Source organism: Tamandua tetradactyla, chromosome 2 (assembly GCF_023851605.1).
Source record: "Tamandua tetradactyla isolate mTamTet1 chromosome 2, mTamTet1.pri, whole genome shotgun sequence".
Lineage (NCBI taxonomy): Eukaryota > Metazoa > Chordata > Mammalia > Pilosa > Myrmecophagidae > Tamandua > Tamandua tetradactyla.
In genome coordinates this window covers 59,023,683-59,041,377 of record NC_135328.1, presented here as the reverse complement: position 1 = coordinate 59,041,377, position 17,695 = coordinate 59,023,683, and the positions used below count along the sequence as shown (strand labels likewise).

General features: G+C 38.4%; 1 protein-coding gene and 1 pseudogene across 19 annotated transcripts in view; one reads left to right on the top strand and one right to left on the bottom strand.

The window, feature by feature from the left end:
• Positions 1-17,695, bottom strand: part of RNF38 (ring finger protein 38) — a 218,604-nt gene that overhangs the window by 58,404 nt on the left and 142,505 nt on the right. The window lies entirely within an intron of this gene.
• Positions 12,234-12,710, top strand: LOC143674078 (ubiquitin-conjugating enzyme E2 N pseudogene; annotated as a pseudogene).

Below are 17,695 nucleotides of genomic sequence, written 5' to 3'. Positions count from 1 at the left end.
ATACTGGTATAAACACCTAGAAATAATGACTTAATACAACATTATTTAAATGCTTCCCTAAGAACCAGAAACTAAGGAAACTGAAAAACAGATCAGATTTGTTTTTGATGCTACCAGGAAAAAATAAGATAAGGCCTTAATGAGACCACTGCATAAAGTCAAAACTTTCAAAGTGCTATACTTTCAATAAAAAGGTTAGAAAAAGTCAGCCTACTAACAGAGTAAACAAGGAAATATATCTGTTCTGTATGGCATGGAAATGGGGATTTCTCCTCTGAGAATTTGAACTACAAATTAGCCTCTCATAACCAGGCTTTGGGTTCAAATTTTCACCAACCAATTGTCTGTGAACCTGCAAGCTTAGAAATTAATTTAAAAAAAAGAAAAAGAAAAAAATTGTACAGAGCTATGCTACCCCAAGGAGTCCTGGCAGAAGTAAATGCAAAGCTGAATCTCTGAGTGAAACTCCCTACCTAGTACAGTGGTTCTAAAATTTTTGCATAGGTAAGAAATACCAGATTGTTAGGTCCAAGAATCTGCATTTCTATCATGATCCCATTTGATGCCTAATGCTGCCAGTCTAAGACCACACTTTGAGAACCACTGAAATATGGACTAAGAAAGATCCTTAAAGATGAACTCACATAAAGAAAACTTTGTATGCTGCATTCTCAGGGGAGAAGTTCTTTCCCTGCTCTCCTTGCTGACTCTGTGCCAAGACCAGATTCCTCAAAGTATCAGAAAGCTGACAACTTGCTAATTTTATCTCCAGTGTAGAATCTCCCATCAGCATCAGGTTTACATGTTTAATTACCTGATCTCTCCATTTGGATGTCTAATAGATATTCCAAACTTAATATGTGTATAACTAAATTACTTGTAACTACCATACACCCCAACACTTGCTCCATTTCCTTCAAATATTTTCTTGACTGGATTCCAGTGATACAACCTTCTCCTGATTCCTTTATATCTTACTGGTTGCTGCTCTTCAGCTGTCTTCTGGTTTCTCTTTAGCTCCCAGATACTGAAACATCCCAGGGATCATTTATAGATGCTTCTCCTTTTAAACAGACATACCAGGATATCTTATCTGATCTCATGGCTTTAACTACCAACTCTACAGAGACAAATGCCCAATTTCCCTTTCAAGCCCAGACACTCCACAGAACACCTGACTTGTATATTGAACTGCCTATTTGATATCATGTTCAAAGTTCAGTAACTTTGTTTATGGAAACAAAGTTCAGTTTCCATCTCACGAGACCTTCAACCTATTAACAAATCTCATCACCACACAAAGAGAGATACAGAATCTATTTATGCAGCAATTAAAAAGAATATGTAGACATATATGTACAATGACCTGGGAAGATATCTATAAAACAAAATAAACTGTATAATAACACGTACATAAAATAAATCTAATTGTTCTAAAGGAAAATACACACACGCATTTCTCACCACATCTATAGTTTCTACCATGATACATGACACAAAAATAATTGAATGAATTACTGCAATAGCCTACTAACTGGTCTCTCAAGGCAGCTGTTAACTCCAAACTTAAAGGAAAGTCAATAAATCAAACAGGCTGGAGCTGAAAACATAAGTGAACAGTCTTACAACTATGAAAAAAGTTCTTTGTGAGGTAAAAGCATCAACAATGCAACATAAGCCATCCCCTGGAAAAATTTCCTCTCAGAATCAATAAAAGGACAAATCTTACTTGGCTTGCAATTCTGGAGTACAATGGAGACTAGAGAAGGACTCCACAAATGCTGAATTGAAGAAAAAGAAAAACCCCATCAAAATCAGCTAAGAGATTTGCATCCTGAGTCTCTTCTGCCGCAGATGCAGACTACAGAGCCATTCACAGTATAATTTAGAACCCTGTGCTATGAAGAACAGGGACCCAAGTCCATAGAGACTCAGGGGAGAACATAAGAGGCTGAGGGGTACCATATACAGAAGTGCTCCCAGAGGGAAAAAAGGGACGATTGGCAACAGATTCATACACTCAACACAGTCTGTTTGCTAGACCACCTAAAAGCAAAACAGATGTTTCTGAACTGACCCCATCTGGCTCTCTTGAGCAAGACACCCCAAAGGGGTATAAACCACTGGCAGAAAAGCTTCACAAGAAATGAAGAGGGGACTGCTGTAACAGAGGACAAGTTCCAGAACTGAAAAGTATAATGAAAAAGGGGCAGTGAGTGAGGAAAAATTTAAATTGTAGGAGCTAGGGAGAGAAGTCTGCATAAAACAAACAGAACACATTAAGATTCCTGGAAAAGGGACAGAGGAAGGCTTCTCCTGGAGGTAAAACAATAGAACATAAAAGGGCAATATTAACTTTCAGCAAGGTGGTGGAATAGAATAGACTGTGTTCACCCCTGCTCCAAGGAACAACTAAAGAAATGACAGAAAAACGACCTGAACAGCAGTTCCAGGGTATAAACTGACCTGAGAGGGTCTTCTACACTATATAGGGAGGTCCTGGATGAAAAAGCTGAGGAATGGGGATGCAGAGGATTGTGTGAGTAGGCTGGGTTGGACTCCACTGGGGATAGGAGGATGTGCCCAGGAAAGTAGCTGCCCTGACAGCTACCTTGGGATATGAGTCCCCTCAGAGCTATAGTTCAGAGTTCACTTGGGGAACACGAAAACCAGCAAACTTGCTTTTCCTGCTCATAGAGACCATTCAGCTAGTGCACAGAGCCTACCATTTCCCTTTTTATACGAAGGCCCAGAACCCTCAGGAGAGCACAGACAGGGAGACGAAGCAAGTGACACCCTGCATTCCCAAGCCCTGTGCCCCAGTGTCCACAAGCTGCCACCCATGTGCCCCATGCCCCACGTACCATGTCCCACCAAGCCAGCAGGCATTTCCACGCTGGCCGTAAACAGGTAGAACTGACATACCCAGTCCTGCATGCCAAGGTCATTTCAAACGGGAGCCTGGGTGCCACCAGAAGCCTGATGATAAGCACACTGCCCACATGCCAGCCCCGGGACGGGCAGCTTTCAGCAGGTACTAGGATCAGTGATCCTGGCTGAAACTATACGGGTCTCCACCAAGTTCACCCAGCTGCGACCTGGCTGTTGCAAAGGGCAGAGGTGGGCCTGAGGGGAAGAGGAAGCCCAAGAGCACCATTTGCTAAAGACACGGAAAGTGCGATCTGGCAAACTGCTTCTCTGTCTACTTTCAAACAAATCCTCAAGTAGAGTTGCATTCCCTGCATGAGGTCCACTTTGGTTTGGTGGGTAATTACTAACGAACTTAAGTGCAAAAGAAGACATTCAACACAAACACAAGCAAAAACAAAACCTTAGATGACTGAGGGAAATCAACTTTCAAAGTAACCCTATCAAGATAACCAAATGCTGCAAAGCCAACAGAAAATCACAAAGCACATGAAGATGCAAGCACATATGGCCTAGCCAAATGACCAAATTAAAATACCAGAGGAAACACAGACTTTGGAACAATTAAGCAAAGATATTCATACAAATCTCTAAAATAAATTCAATTATTTGAATTTATTTCAAATGATGGCTAATTACATAAAGCGTATCAAGAAAACACAAGACGAGCATAAAGAAGAATATGAAAGTCTAAACAGAAAACTAGACCTCACAGAGCAAATTAAAAATATACTAGAAAAAGAAAACAAAAAAAAATTTTTTAAAGAAAAAATACATACTAGAGACACACAGCAGCAGATATGAAGAGGCAAAAGAAAGATTAAGCAAAATAGAGAACAGGACAATTGAATTCAAATACACAAAATAACAAGACAACAAAGATGGAAAAATCTTAGTCGGATCTCAGGGATATGTCGTACAACAAGAAGTGCACAAACATAAGAATCATCAGTGTCCCAGGAGGAGAAGAGTAGGTGATAGGAAGATGAGTTGAGGAGATAATGGGAGAAAACTTCCCAAACCTTACAGAAGACATATAGAATAATCCAAATAGGCCCACTCCAAGAAACATTAATCAGTCTGTCAAATGTTGAACAGAAGCAGAAAGTCCTGAAAGTAAGCAAGACAAAGGCAGTTCACTAAATAAGGGAAACCGCATGTTCTAGTTTGCTAGCTCCTGGAATGCAACACACCAGGGACGGATTGGCTTTTAATAAAAGGGGATTTATTTCGTTAGTTCTTCAGAGGAAAGGCAGCTAGCTTTCATCTGAGGTTCTTTCTTACGTGGGAAGGCACAGGGGGATCTCTGCTGGCCTTCTCTCCGGGCCTCTGGGTTCCAACAATTTTTCCCAGGGTGATTCCTTTCTGCATATCCAAAGTCCTGGGCTGAGCTGCAAGTGCTGAGACAAGGTACACTGTGCTACGTTGAACTCTCTCATTCAAGAACCAGCCAATTAAGTCAAACATCATTCATTACAGCAGGCACGTCTCTTGGCTGACTGCAGATGTAATGAGCAACAGATGAGGTTCACATGCCATTGGCTCATGTCCACAGCAATAGAACTAGGTACCGTCACCTGGCCTAGTTGACAACTGAATCTAACTACTGTATGTTCACCCCTTGTCAACTTGGCAACTATACGCGTCACCATAAACAATATTAAGGTGCAAAAATTTTATTCTCTTCTAGTTGTGGACCTATGAATCTCAAAATGAGTTCTCTGGTGCCAACAGGCAAAGGAGGGACAGTCACAGGATCCATAGGGAGAAATTGGAAGGAAAACCTGCAGGGCAAACACCACTGGATTTCAAAGTCTGAAAGTCATTTATCCTTGTGGAGGCAGCCAGGCTCTCCCCAGTTCCCAAGGAGCGTGCTGTACCTTCTCAAAGGCCTGAGGCGACACAACTCTTCCACTGCAAGGAGATAGGAGGCTTATCCTCTGCCCTCAGGGCAAACTCACCCTCTCCATGTATATGGGTGTGTCCACTCTCCTGGCTGAGGTTTCTTGGCTTCAGACCTGAGCTTCCATGGTTCTCACTCTGCAAACTTCAATTTGTCCCTTTGTGTCTCCCTTTCTCCAGATTGGCACAGGTTCTGTTTACACCAACAGTCTCTTCAAGCACTCCAAGACTTCTCCATCATTTTCTTCATAGTTTCACCAAAATCTTCCCCTTAGCCATCCAAAAAACCATTCTAACATATCTGGTATTTGCAAACTGCAGCACCACCCCACTCCGAGTACCAAATCTGTTGTAGTTTGCTAGCTGCCGGAATGCAACACACCAGAGAAGGATTGGCTTTTAATAAAAGGGGATTTACTTCATTAGCTCTTCAGAGGAAAGGCAGTTAACTTTCAAGTGAGGTTCTGTCTTATGTGGGAAGGTACAGGGTGATCTCTGCTGGCCTTCTCTCTGGGCCTCTGGGTTCCAACAACTTTACCCGGGGTGATTTCTTTCTGCATCTCCAAAGGCCCGGGCTGAGCTCTGAGTGCTGAGATGAGGTACACTGAGCTGCCTGGACTATGCTATGTTGAACTCTCTCATTTAAGCACCAGCCAATTAAATCAAACATCATTCATTACAGCAGGCACACCTCTTAGCTGACTGCAGATGTAATGAGCAACAGATGAGGTTCACGTACCACTGGTTCATGTCCATAGCAACAGAACTAGGTACCATCACCTGGCCAGGTTGACAACTGAATTAACTAACACACCACATACACTTGAGTTTGGACTACCCAAAAGGCACCCTGGAAGCAAGAAGGCAGTGGTATGATATCCCAAAAGAAGACTTCCAGCCCAGATGTCCTTCAAAAGTGAGGGAGATGAGTCCTATAGATGAGAAAAAAAAGTGGTTTCTTGAGATACCCTAGTGAATATGCTGTAAACATTGTGAAATTAAAACAAAGGACTTAGAATATTACATCAACTGAGTTGATATAGCAGCAGCAGGGTTTGAGAGGATTGATTCAAATTTTGAAAGAAATGTCTATGGGTAAACTGTCATGAAACAGTATCACATGCTACAGAGAAATCTATTGTTAAAAGGAGAGTCAATCAATGCAACAAACTTCACCCCAACCTTCAGGCACCACCATCCTTAGTCAGCAGTATAAGAATAAAGCTAAATTTAGCTTTCACACAAGATGGCACAGGAAAGGGCTGCAGGACACTTCAAGTCAGTCTTGCAATTAGGGAAAGGAGAGAGCACCTCTGATGCAAGTCTAGAATTGGTGCCAAATAGGAAGAAACAAGTTTAAATGAGTAACGGCTATGGTCACTGAAATGTAATGCGTAATCAAAAGTGGGAAGCATCAGCGGGAAATGTGAATTACTTCGACTGTACGCATAGGCTGTAACCTCTGGAGTACTCAACCAGCAGAGAAACAGGGGAGGGACATATGTGCTAGGCTTAGGGAATAAATACCACTGCTTTCAGCTGCTTGGTGCACCAGCCACCATTTTTTTGGGCTGCATGCCCATTCTTGCAAGCTTGTGAATTAATTCTTTTCTTCTCCACAATCGGAGGGGCTTTCTTTCTAACAGTAGCTATCAGAATGAAGGCAAGACCCTCCATTAGCAAGAAGACCACAATTCTCTGAAGGTTCAAATGATGGTTAGCATTTTTTTTTAGCAATAAAAGACTTTTAAATTAAGATACGTACATTTTTTTAGATATGCTATTGTACACTTAACAGACTACAGTACAGATTAAACACAACTTTACATAACCAGGAAATCCCAAAATTCACGTGTCTTGCTTTACAGTGGTATTTGCTTTATTATAGTGGTCTGGAACTGAACTTACAGTATTTCTGGGTATGCCTGCAGTATATAAAACATCTAAACAGGAGATTAGTAAGAAAACAGAGCTTTAAAAGCTCTATTTGAAATCATATCAACTATCTTCTCTGACCATGATGGAACAAGGCTAGAAATCAGTACCAGAGGGATAAATCCATATTTAATATGGAGAAATTAAATAAAATACTCTTATTTAAACAACCAATGGGTCAAAAAAGAAATCACAAGGAATATTAGGAAATATCCTTAGATGAACAAAGACACAAAAAACCAAAACTTATTGGATGCAGCAAAGTTATGGCTCAGAGAGAAATCTGTAGCTGTGAATGCTACATTTAAAAAGATCTCACTTTTAGCCTCCAATACCTTATAACAGGTAGAAATAAAAACCTAAAATTGTGGAATTGTAACCCATACCAAACTCTGAGATTTGTTCTACAGTAACTGCTGTGATGTACTTTGAAATTTATTGCTTTTATGGATATATGTCATTTAAAGAAGAGGAGGAGTATAAACAGAGAAGAGAGGATCTAACAAATGAGTATGATTGCTGAATCATTATATTGATATTTCTATCGTCCTCCAGTACCTTAGAACAATTAAAAGAAAAAATGAAAAATTATGGAACTATAATCCATACCAAACTTTGAAATCTGCTCCATAATTACTTGTTGAAATGTACTTGGAAAATTATCGCCTTTTTGTATATAGGTTATATTGTACAATAAACAAAAAGTTAAAAAAAAAAAAAAAAAAAGGACCTGAAATCAGCAGCCTACCTTCACACTGAGAAGAATTAGGAAAAGAAAAGCAAACTAAATTCAAAGAGTCCTGAAGGAAGAAAATAATAGATAAAAGCAGAGATAAATAAAACAGAGTACAGAAAAACAGTAGAATCAACAGAGAGAATCTTCCTATGTTGTTCGTGGGGATGTAAGTGATATAGCCACTGTGGAAAGCAGTTGGCGGTTCCTCAGAGAGTTAAACACAGAATATTATATTAAACATAGAATATCATATGATCTGTAATCTGACTTTTATGAAGATATGCCAAGAGTTGTAAACAGAGACTCAGAAAACTGTCTGTAATCAGTGTTAAGAGCAACATTATTCACGATGGCCAAAGACGGAAGCAACCCAAGTGTCCCTCAAAAGTTGAATGGGTAAACAATAAGTGATATATTCATACCATGGATTATTATTCAGCCATAAAAGGGACTGAAGATCCAATGCATGCTACAACATGGATGAACCCTGAAGACATCATTTCAGTGAAGTAAGTCAGACACAGAAGGACAGTTATTATATGATTCCATTCATATGAAACGGTTAGAATATACAAACTCACTGAGACAAAATACGGAGTACAGGTGATGGTGGTGAGGGAATGAGGAGTTAATGCTTCATGGGTGAAGTTTCTGTTTGGGGTGATGGGAAGTTCTACTGATGGCTGGTGTGAGGGAAGCACAACTTTGAGAATGTGATCAGTGCAACTGAATTATATGCTTGTGACTGATCCAGATGGGTAGTTTTATGTCATATATGTGTTACCACAATTTAAAAAGAAAAAATGCGCATCTCTGCACTCTGCAAAATAGCCAAATATTAGAAAAAAACAGTAAAATGGCTAAACTTAAAAAAAAAAGTGAGGGAGAGATTAAAAGTTTCACAAAGGCTGAGAGAATTTGTCAACAAGAGACCAACCCTATAAGAAATACTAAAGGGAATTCTGCTGGCTGGAAAAAAAAGACAGGAGAGTGAGATCTGGAGGAGGGCAAAGAATTAAAGAGTACCAGTAAGAGTAACTTAAAGGACAAAAAGAGAAAGAGGGAAAAGACTAAATAGATTTGACAAATAAAAATCAAAAGATAAGACGGTAGATTCAAGAAATGTCTTGACAGTAAAACAAACGTTGAATGTTAATGGACTAAACTCACCAATGAAATGATACAGATTGGCAGAATGAATTAAGAAATATGATCCATCTATAGGCTGCTTACAAGAGATACATCTTAGACACAAATACAGACTGAAAGTGAAAGGATGGAATAAGATATTCTATGCAAGCTGTAACCAAATGAAAACAGGAGTAGCTATACTAATATTAGATAAAATAGACTTTAGAGTACAGATATCATAAGAGACAAGGAGCGACACTACATATTAACAATTCACCAAGAAAAAAGAAGTCAACGTTTATGTTTTCAAACAAGGAGTTCCAAAGCATATGAGGCAAACATCGTTAAACCTGTAGAGAGCAATAGAGGTTTCAATAATAATACTGGGACACTTCAATACACCACTTCTCTACTGTAAATAGAACAACCAGGCATAGAATCAACAAGGAAACAGAGAACTTAAACAACTTGATAAATGAATTAGACCTAACAGACGTATACAGATCGTTACACCCCCAAACAAGAGGCTATACATACGTCTCTAGTATTCACGGAACATTCTCCAAGATAGATCATATACTGGGTTACAAAACAGGTCTTTATGACTTTCAAAAGACTGTAAAAATCACAACAGAATAAAGATGGAAATCAATAACACCAAAGAACTGGAACTTTCACAAATATACAGAGATTAAAGAATGCACTCTTAAATAATTAGTGGGTCAAGGAAGAAATTGTAAGAGAAACAGGTAAATATCTAGAGACGAATGAAAATGAGAATACAACGTATCAGTACTTACAGGATGCAGCAAAGACAATGCTGAGAGGAAAACACAGTGCTCTAATATCAATATTAAAAAAGAAGAAAGAGTAAAAATCGAGGACTTAACTGCTCACCTGGAGGAACTAGAGAGAGCAAATTAACCCCAAAGCAAATAGAGGAAGATATATAGCAAAGATCAGAGCAGAAATAAAGAACTGGAGAACAAAAAAACAAAGGATAAAAAACACTGGATTAAAAAAACAAAAGTTGACTCTTTGAGAAAATGAATAAAATCAAGGTACCCCTAGCTGGGCTAACAAAGCCAAAAAGAGAGAGGATGCAAATAAAATCAGAAATGAGAGGGGGGTTGTTACCACAGACCCTGAAGAAATTTTCTAAAAAATTATGAGGATACTATGAACTAACATACTCCCACAAACTAGAAAACTCAGATGAAATGGACAAATTCCTAGAAACATAAACAACCCACACTGAGTTGAGAAGAAATAAATCTCAACAAACCAATCACAAGTAAAAAGATCCCATCAGTCATCAAAAACCTTTCTACTAAGAAAAGCCTGGGGCCAGAATGGCTTCACTGGGGAATTTTTTAAAATTAATTTATTATTTATGTATGATACATAACCACATACAAATGCAAACAATCTTATTCTATGATCATTCCGTTCTTGTTATATAATCAATAACTCACACTATCATTACATAGTTGTATATTCATCATCATGACCATTTCTTAGAACATCTGCATCAATTCAGAAAAAGCAATAAAGAAAACAGAAAAAAATTCACACATACCATACCCCTTACCCCTCACCTTCACCGAACACCAGCATTTCAATCTACTAAATTTATTTTAACATTTGTTCCCCCTATTATTTATTTATTTATTTATTTATTTATTTATTTTTTTTTTTTAAGAGAGAGGGAGGAAGGGAAGGAAAGACAGAGAAGGAAGGAAGGATGGAAGGGAGGAAGAAAGGGAAACATTTTTAAACATTTTCTTGTTTTATTATATTTTGTTTATTTGTTTGTTTTTTACATGGGCTGGGGCCGGGAATCGAACCGGGGTCCTCCGGCACGGCAGGCAAGCACGCTTGCCCGCTGAGCCACCGCGGCCCGCCCTATTTATTTTTAATCCATACATTTTACTTGTCCGTCGATAAGGTAGACAAAAGGAGCATCAGACACAAGGCTCTCACAACCACACAGTCACAATGCAACAGCCATATATCATCATACAATTATCTTCAAGAAACTTGGCTACTGGAGCACAGCTCCACATTTTCTTCACTGGGGAATTTTATCAAACATTCCAAAGAGAACTAACATCAGTCCTGCTTAAACTCTTACAAAAAATCGAGGAAAAGGAACACTACCTAACTCATTTTATGACACTAACATCACTAACACCAAAACTGGGTAATGATGCTACAGCCAATTTCCCTAATGAATATACATGGGAAAATTCTCAACAAAATACCCGCAAATTGAATCCAACCATACATTAAACGAATTATACACCACGACCAAGTGGGATCTATACCAGGAATGCCAGGGTGGTTTCAACACAAGAAAATCAATCAGTGTAATACAGCACATTAACAAATCAAAAGGGAAAAATTACATGATATTTTAATTGATGCTGAAAAAGCATTCAATAAAATTCAATATCCTTTTCTGATAAAAACACTCCAAAAGGTAAGAATCGAAGGAAACTTCAATAGGATAAAAAGGCATGTATGAAAAACCCACAGCCAGAATTATACTCAACAGTGAGAGACTGAAAGCCTTCCCTTAAGATCAGGAACAAGAAAAGGATGCCCTCTGTCACCACAATTATTCAACACTGTACTAGAAGTTCTAGCAAGAGCAAACAGGCAGTAAAAAGAAATAAAAGACATTCAAACAGGAAAGGAGAGGTAAAACTCTTAATTTGCAGATGACACGATAAACACTTGAAAAATCCTGAGATCTACCACAAAGCTTCTTGAGCAAATCAAGCAAAGTGGCAGGATAGAAGACTAATGTGCAAAAATCACTAATGTTTTTTTATATGCAAGCAGTGACTTGAGGAGACAATTAAGGAAAAAATTCCACTCAAACTTTTAGCTAGAAAATCTAGCTTGAATAAATAGGCAAGAAAAAGAAATAAAAGGTATCCAAACTGGAAAGGAAGAAGTAAAACTACCATTATTTGCAGATGACATGATCCTATATTTGGAAAATTCTGAAGAAAACTAGACACAGCTACTTGAGCTAATAAACGAATTCAGTAAAGTGGCAAGGTAAGAGATTAAGAAGCAAAAATCTGTAGTGCTTCTATACACTAGAAATGTGCTGAGGAGCTAATTAAGAAAAAAATTCTATTCACAATACCAACTAAAAGAAATAAGAATCTAGGAATAAAATGTAACTAATGATGGACCTGTACACAGAACATTACAAAACACTGTTAAAAGAAATCGTAAAAAATCTAAGTAAGTAGAAAGACATTCTGTGTTCATGGATAGGAAAACAAAATGTCATTAAAATGTCAATTCTACACAAACTGGTCGAAAGAGTCAATGCTATATCAATCAAACTTTCAACAACCTACTTTGCAGAACTGGAATCGTTGTCAGATTTATTTGAAAGAGAAAGGGGCCTTGAATAGCCAATATTTTGAAAAAGAATGAAATGAGAGGACTCATACCTCCTAATTTTAAAATCTTATTACATTATGAGGTATGCAACTAAGTGAATGAAGCTGGGGGTCATTATGTGATGCAAAATAAGCCAGAAACAAAAGAAAAAGAATTTAAAAAGCTTATTATAAAGATGCCAAACTTGGGATCTGATAATATGGGCAGGTTGCCCTGCAGGTTTATCAAACCCAGTGTTTGCTGCCAGAACCAGTTCCCAATATTAGAGCAGAACCACATGAGAGCAACACCAGTTATTTTCATGTAGTCATTGCTGGCCCCCAAGATTCCCCTTTTGAGGGAGGGACTTTTAAACGTGAACTATTCCTTCCAGAAGAATATCTAATGGCAGCCCCTAAAGTATGTTTCATGACCAAAATGTACCACCCTAATATAGATAAGTTGGGAAGAATATGTTTAAATATTTTGAAAGATAATTGCCCCCCCCAGAACTACAGATCCGCACAGTTCTGCTACTGATACAGGCTAAGTGCTCCCAATCCAGATGATCCATAAAACAAATGATGAGGTAGAGCAATGGAAGACCAACAAAGCCCAAGCCACAGAAACAACTAGAATATGGTCTAGGCTATATGCCATGAATAACATTTAAATGGACCCGATCATCAAGTGCGCATCACTTCTCTTGCTCTGCCAAGACTTCTTTCTTTTTTGTTTGCATTTAATGGACACAGTCTTAGAAACATTACAGAATAAAAGGCCAGACATTTTCAGCCCTCTCGTGATTAAATGCACATAGCAAATCTGTCTTGTCCTGATTTGCTGTTATGTAAAGCAACACTAGTATCTCGATTGTTGCAAAATGTTTAAAAGAAGTGGCCCCTCTCCTGCTTTTACTCATTTGCCCCACCATGGTTTAATTATAAAGGACTGTGAATGAAGGTAATTGTCAGGGTTAGCTACAGGAGTGCTGGTGTTTCTCCTTATTTTTATTTTTGAGGAGTCTCTTCAATAAATGGTGAAGTGGATACCATATTCAAAGGAACGAAAGAGGACTGGTACCTCACATCCTATACAAAAATGCACCTAAATAGATCAAAGAGCTGAATATAAGAGCCAGTACCATAAAATTCCTAGAAGAAAATATATGGAATCATCTTCAAGACCTAATAATAGGAGGTAGTTTCTTAGACCTAACACCCAAAGCACAAGCAATGAACGAAAAAGCAGATAAATGGAACCTCCTTTAAGACTGAATATTGTGCTTCAAAGGACTTTGTCAAAAGGGTGGAAAGGTAGCCAACTTATGTGAGAACGTAATAGGTAACCACATATGTGATACGGGTCTGATATCCAGAACATAAAAAGAAATTCTACAAACACAACAATTAAAAGACAACCCAATTACAAAATGGGCAAAAAATACGAATAGAACTTTCTCCAAAGAGACAATAACCAACGGCTAAAAACCACATGAAAAGATACTCACCTAAACTAGCAATTAGTGAAATGCAAATCATAACCACAATGAGATATCATCTCATACCTATCAGAATGGTTGCTATTAAACAAAAGAGAAGATGTGGAGAAATATAAATATATTCTCTGCTAGTGGGAATGTAAAATAGTACCATGGAGGATGGTTTGGCGGTTCCTCAGAAAACTAAATACCGAGTTTCCCCTACACCAGATAATTCTGCTACTTGGTATGTACCCAGAAGATCTGAAAGCAGGGGCACAAACAGACATTTCAGACTGATCTTCATAATGGCATTATTCATAATTCCCAAAAGATAGAAATCACCCAAGTGTCCATCAACTGATGAATGGATAAACAAAATGCGATATATACATACAATGGAATATTACTCTGCAGTAAGCAGGAATGAAGTCCTGAAGCATGTGACAACATGGATGAACCTTGAGGACATAATGCTGAGTGTAATAACTAGAATAAGCAAACTGGGAATCCACAAAATATGTTACCAGAGGCTGGACTGGGGGTAAGGAATAGGAACTAATGCTTACATTGTACAGAATTTCTATCTGCATTGATTATAAAGTTTTGGAAATTGATGGTAGTTATAGTAGCACAACATCGTGAATATAATTAACACCACTGAATTACATAAGTAAATGTGGTTAAAGGGGAGATTTTAGGTAATATTTATGTTACTAGAATAAAAATAAAAGAAAAATAGGATTGTAGGATTATACAACATAATAAACCCTACTGTAAATGGCAGACAATAATTAAAAGTACGATCGTAAAAATGTTTGTTCATGAATTTAAGCAAATGCATTGCACTAATGCAGTCTTAATAACGGTGGTATATGGGGAAAATAAAATGCACCCTAGGAGAAACTGTGGACCATAGTTAATAGGACAATTATAATATGATTTCACCAATTGTAACAAAGGTAACCCAGTAAAGCAAAGTGTAACTAATATGGTGGCAATATGGGAAATTTGTATTTTCTGTAAGATTTTTCTGTAAACTTACAACATCTCTAATACAAAAACAAATTAGAATAAAAGTTTTTGTGTTTTCTGGCTCTGGTAACAGATGTAGGCTAATACAGGTTTCAAAAATAATAGGCATAGAGGGTGCAAAGGTAGTTCAGTGGAAGAATACTTGCCTGCCATGTTAGAAACCAGGTTCAATTCCCAGCCCATGCACTTACCAAACAAGTCAGCAAACAAACAAATGAAAAACCAACCAACCAAACAGTCAAAAAATCAGCATAGATGAAAGCAATAAGAATAGTAAAAGGATTTACACCCTTGTCATACAAGAAGTAGGCAAACGACCTAAAAAATAAAAATGTTTATACTCAGAAAGAACCCTGAGAAATAATAATTGGGAAATCAATTGGAATGCTTTTACCTACTGCTGCCAGAATGCAATATACCAGAAACAGAATGGATTTTAAAAAGGGGAATTGAATAAGTTGCTAATTTATAATTATAATTTATAGTAAGGGATTTTAAAAGGGGGAATTGAATAAGTTGCTAATTTATAATCCTAAGGAAGAGAAAATGTCCCAATTAAAACAAGTCTATAGAAATGTCCAATCAAAGGCATCCAGGGAAAACTACCTTGGTACAAGAAGGCCAACAAAGTTCAGGGTTTCTCTCTCAAGAGAGAAGGCACATGGCGAACACAGTCAGGGCTTCTCTCTCAGCTGGAAGAGCACATGGCGAGCATAGCGTCATCTGCTAGCTTTCTCTCCTGGCTTCCTGTTTTATGAAGCTCCCCCGGAGGCATTTTCCTCCTTTATCTCCAAAACGCTGGCAAGTGAACTCTCTACTTTGTGGTGCTGCAGCATTCTCTGCTCTCTCTGAATCTCTTTCCTTCTCCAAAATGTTTCCTCTTTTTTTTTCCCACATGGGCAGAGACCGGGAACTGAACCCGGGTCCTCTGGTATGGCAGGCGAGCATTCTTGCCTGCTGAGCCACTGTGGCCCGCCCCAAAATGTTTCCTCTTTTATAGGACTTCAGAAACTAATCAAGACCCCACCCAAATGGATGAAGACATGCCTCTACCTAACCGAGCTTAATAACCACTCTTAATTAAATCACATCCACAGGGAGATGATCTAATTACAGTTTCAAACATATAATACTGAATAGGGTTTAGAAAAAAACGGTTTCCTTTAGAAAATGGGATTAGGATTAATGCTTTACAAACATCCTTTCAAACCAGTACAGCGACTTTTAAGATTTATATCATATAAAAAATCTGGATATAGGGCAGGTAATTCAGCAGAGCTCAGAGTTCACCAAGAACTTCCTTTTAATTTTTTTGACTTCTCCTCTTAGGCTGGTTCCAAATCATACTTTCAAAATGGCAACTAAAATTTCACGGGTCACAGAGATGACTTTGACCGGAAACAGAAAATGGGGAATTTCTTTTTATTGTAAGAGTTCTTTTTCATCAGAAGACTCTTTTACCACTGAGACATATCTCCTTATAAGACCCCTGAAAAGAATGCCCATCAGTTTTACTGGCCAAAAAGGAATCACATATCCATACCTAAACCAAGGGGAATCAGACCATTATTGCACTAATCATGAACCCCTCCTTCAGACTGACACCCATCTCCTCTGAAGAAGGATAAACAAAACTGGGGTTGTATTAGTTAGGATTTTCTAGAGAAACAGAGTCAACAGGAAATATTTGTAAACATGAAATTTATAAAAGTTGTCTCATGCAACCGGGGGAATGTAGAACCCAAAATCTGCAGGACAGGCTGTGAAACTGACAATTCCGATGGAGGGTCTGGATGAACTCCACAGGAGAGTTTCACTGGTCAAAGCAGAAAGAGAGCCTGGGTCTTCTGAATTCTTCTTAGAAGGCTTCCAGTGATTAGATTAAGCATCACTCATTGTAGAAGACACTCGCCTTGGCTGATTACAAATGGAATCAGCTCTGGATGCAGCCAACATGATCTTGATTTAATTCTGTGAAATGTCCTCATAGGAAAAGACAAGCCAGCACTTGCCCAACCAACCAAACTGGTACCACCACTTGGCCAAGTTGACACATGAACCTGACCATGACAGTTCAAACCTTGTCAACTTGGCAGCTATACATATCACCTTAAACCATACCTAATTCCTAAATATAAAACAATAAAAGATACATTTTTTCTTTCACCTAACAATACTCAACTGTCCTGCATATAACCGGAAAGACATTAAATCTCTCCAGAATAGGGTGAAAGTCCTTGGGTAACATTCATTCTTAAACTTGATATTTTATAACTTAAATAGTATAACATGAACAAAACAGCATTACAGCCCTCATTTCTATAACAGATCATGTAGTTCTAAGTTCATATTTATCACTACCTTCTTCATTACCTATTCCATGTTCCCTTTACCCTCAACAAACACTTCAGTTGGCCATGGTTCCTTGCCTGGTGATGTGACCCAACCCTTCATTTCTGAAGTTCAAGACCCATTGGTAGTCCTGCCTGGATTGGGTTGTTGCAGTTTTCCATTGATTTTAATCCAGCGGCATGAGTAGCCCAAAGTGACTAGATGGCAGTCTTAGATTCCAGTTCAATGGAATCATTGTTGTTTCTCCTGGTGGAAGCACTCCCCTTTTCAGAACTAAAACCTGTAGACCAGTAGAGCTTAGAGTCGCAGGAACAGGAAGCAAATATTTTCCTAGTGGATCACAAAGGGTAATAGTGAGTGGTACCACTCCCGTTTCCACCCTGTAGTTTCTGGACCTATGGATCCTGGCTATGAGAGAAACAGCACCATACAGGGGATGCTGATTCAGAGCATACACAGCTTCCTGGAGAACATTACTCCAGTCCTTCAATGTGTTGCCACCTAGTTCGCAACGTAATAGAGTTTTCAAAAGGCTATTCCCCTCTTTTATCAATCCAGCTGCTTCTGGATGATGGGAAACATGGTAAGACTAGAGAATTCATGAGCATTTGCCCATTCCTGCACTTCTTTTGCTGTGATCAGAAGCAGTGCTGTTTGGAATACCATGACGATGGATAAGGCATTCTGTAAGCACACGGCTGTTAGTTTTGGCAGAAGCATTGCATGCAGGGAAAGCAAACCCATATCCAGAGTATGTGTCTATTCCAGTTAGAACAAATTGCTGCCCCTTC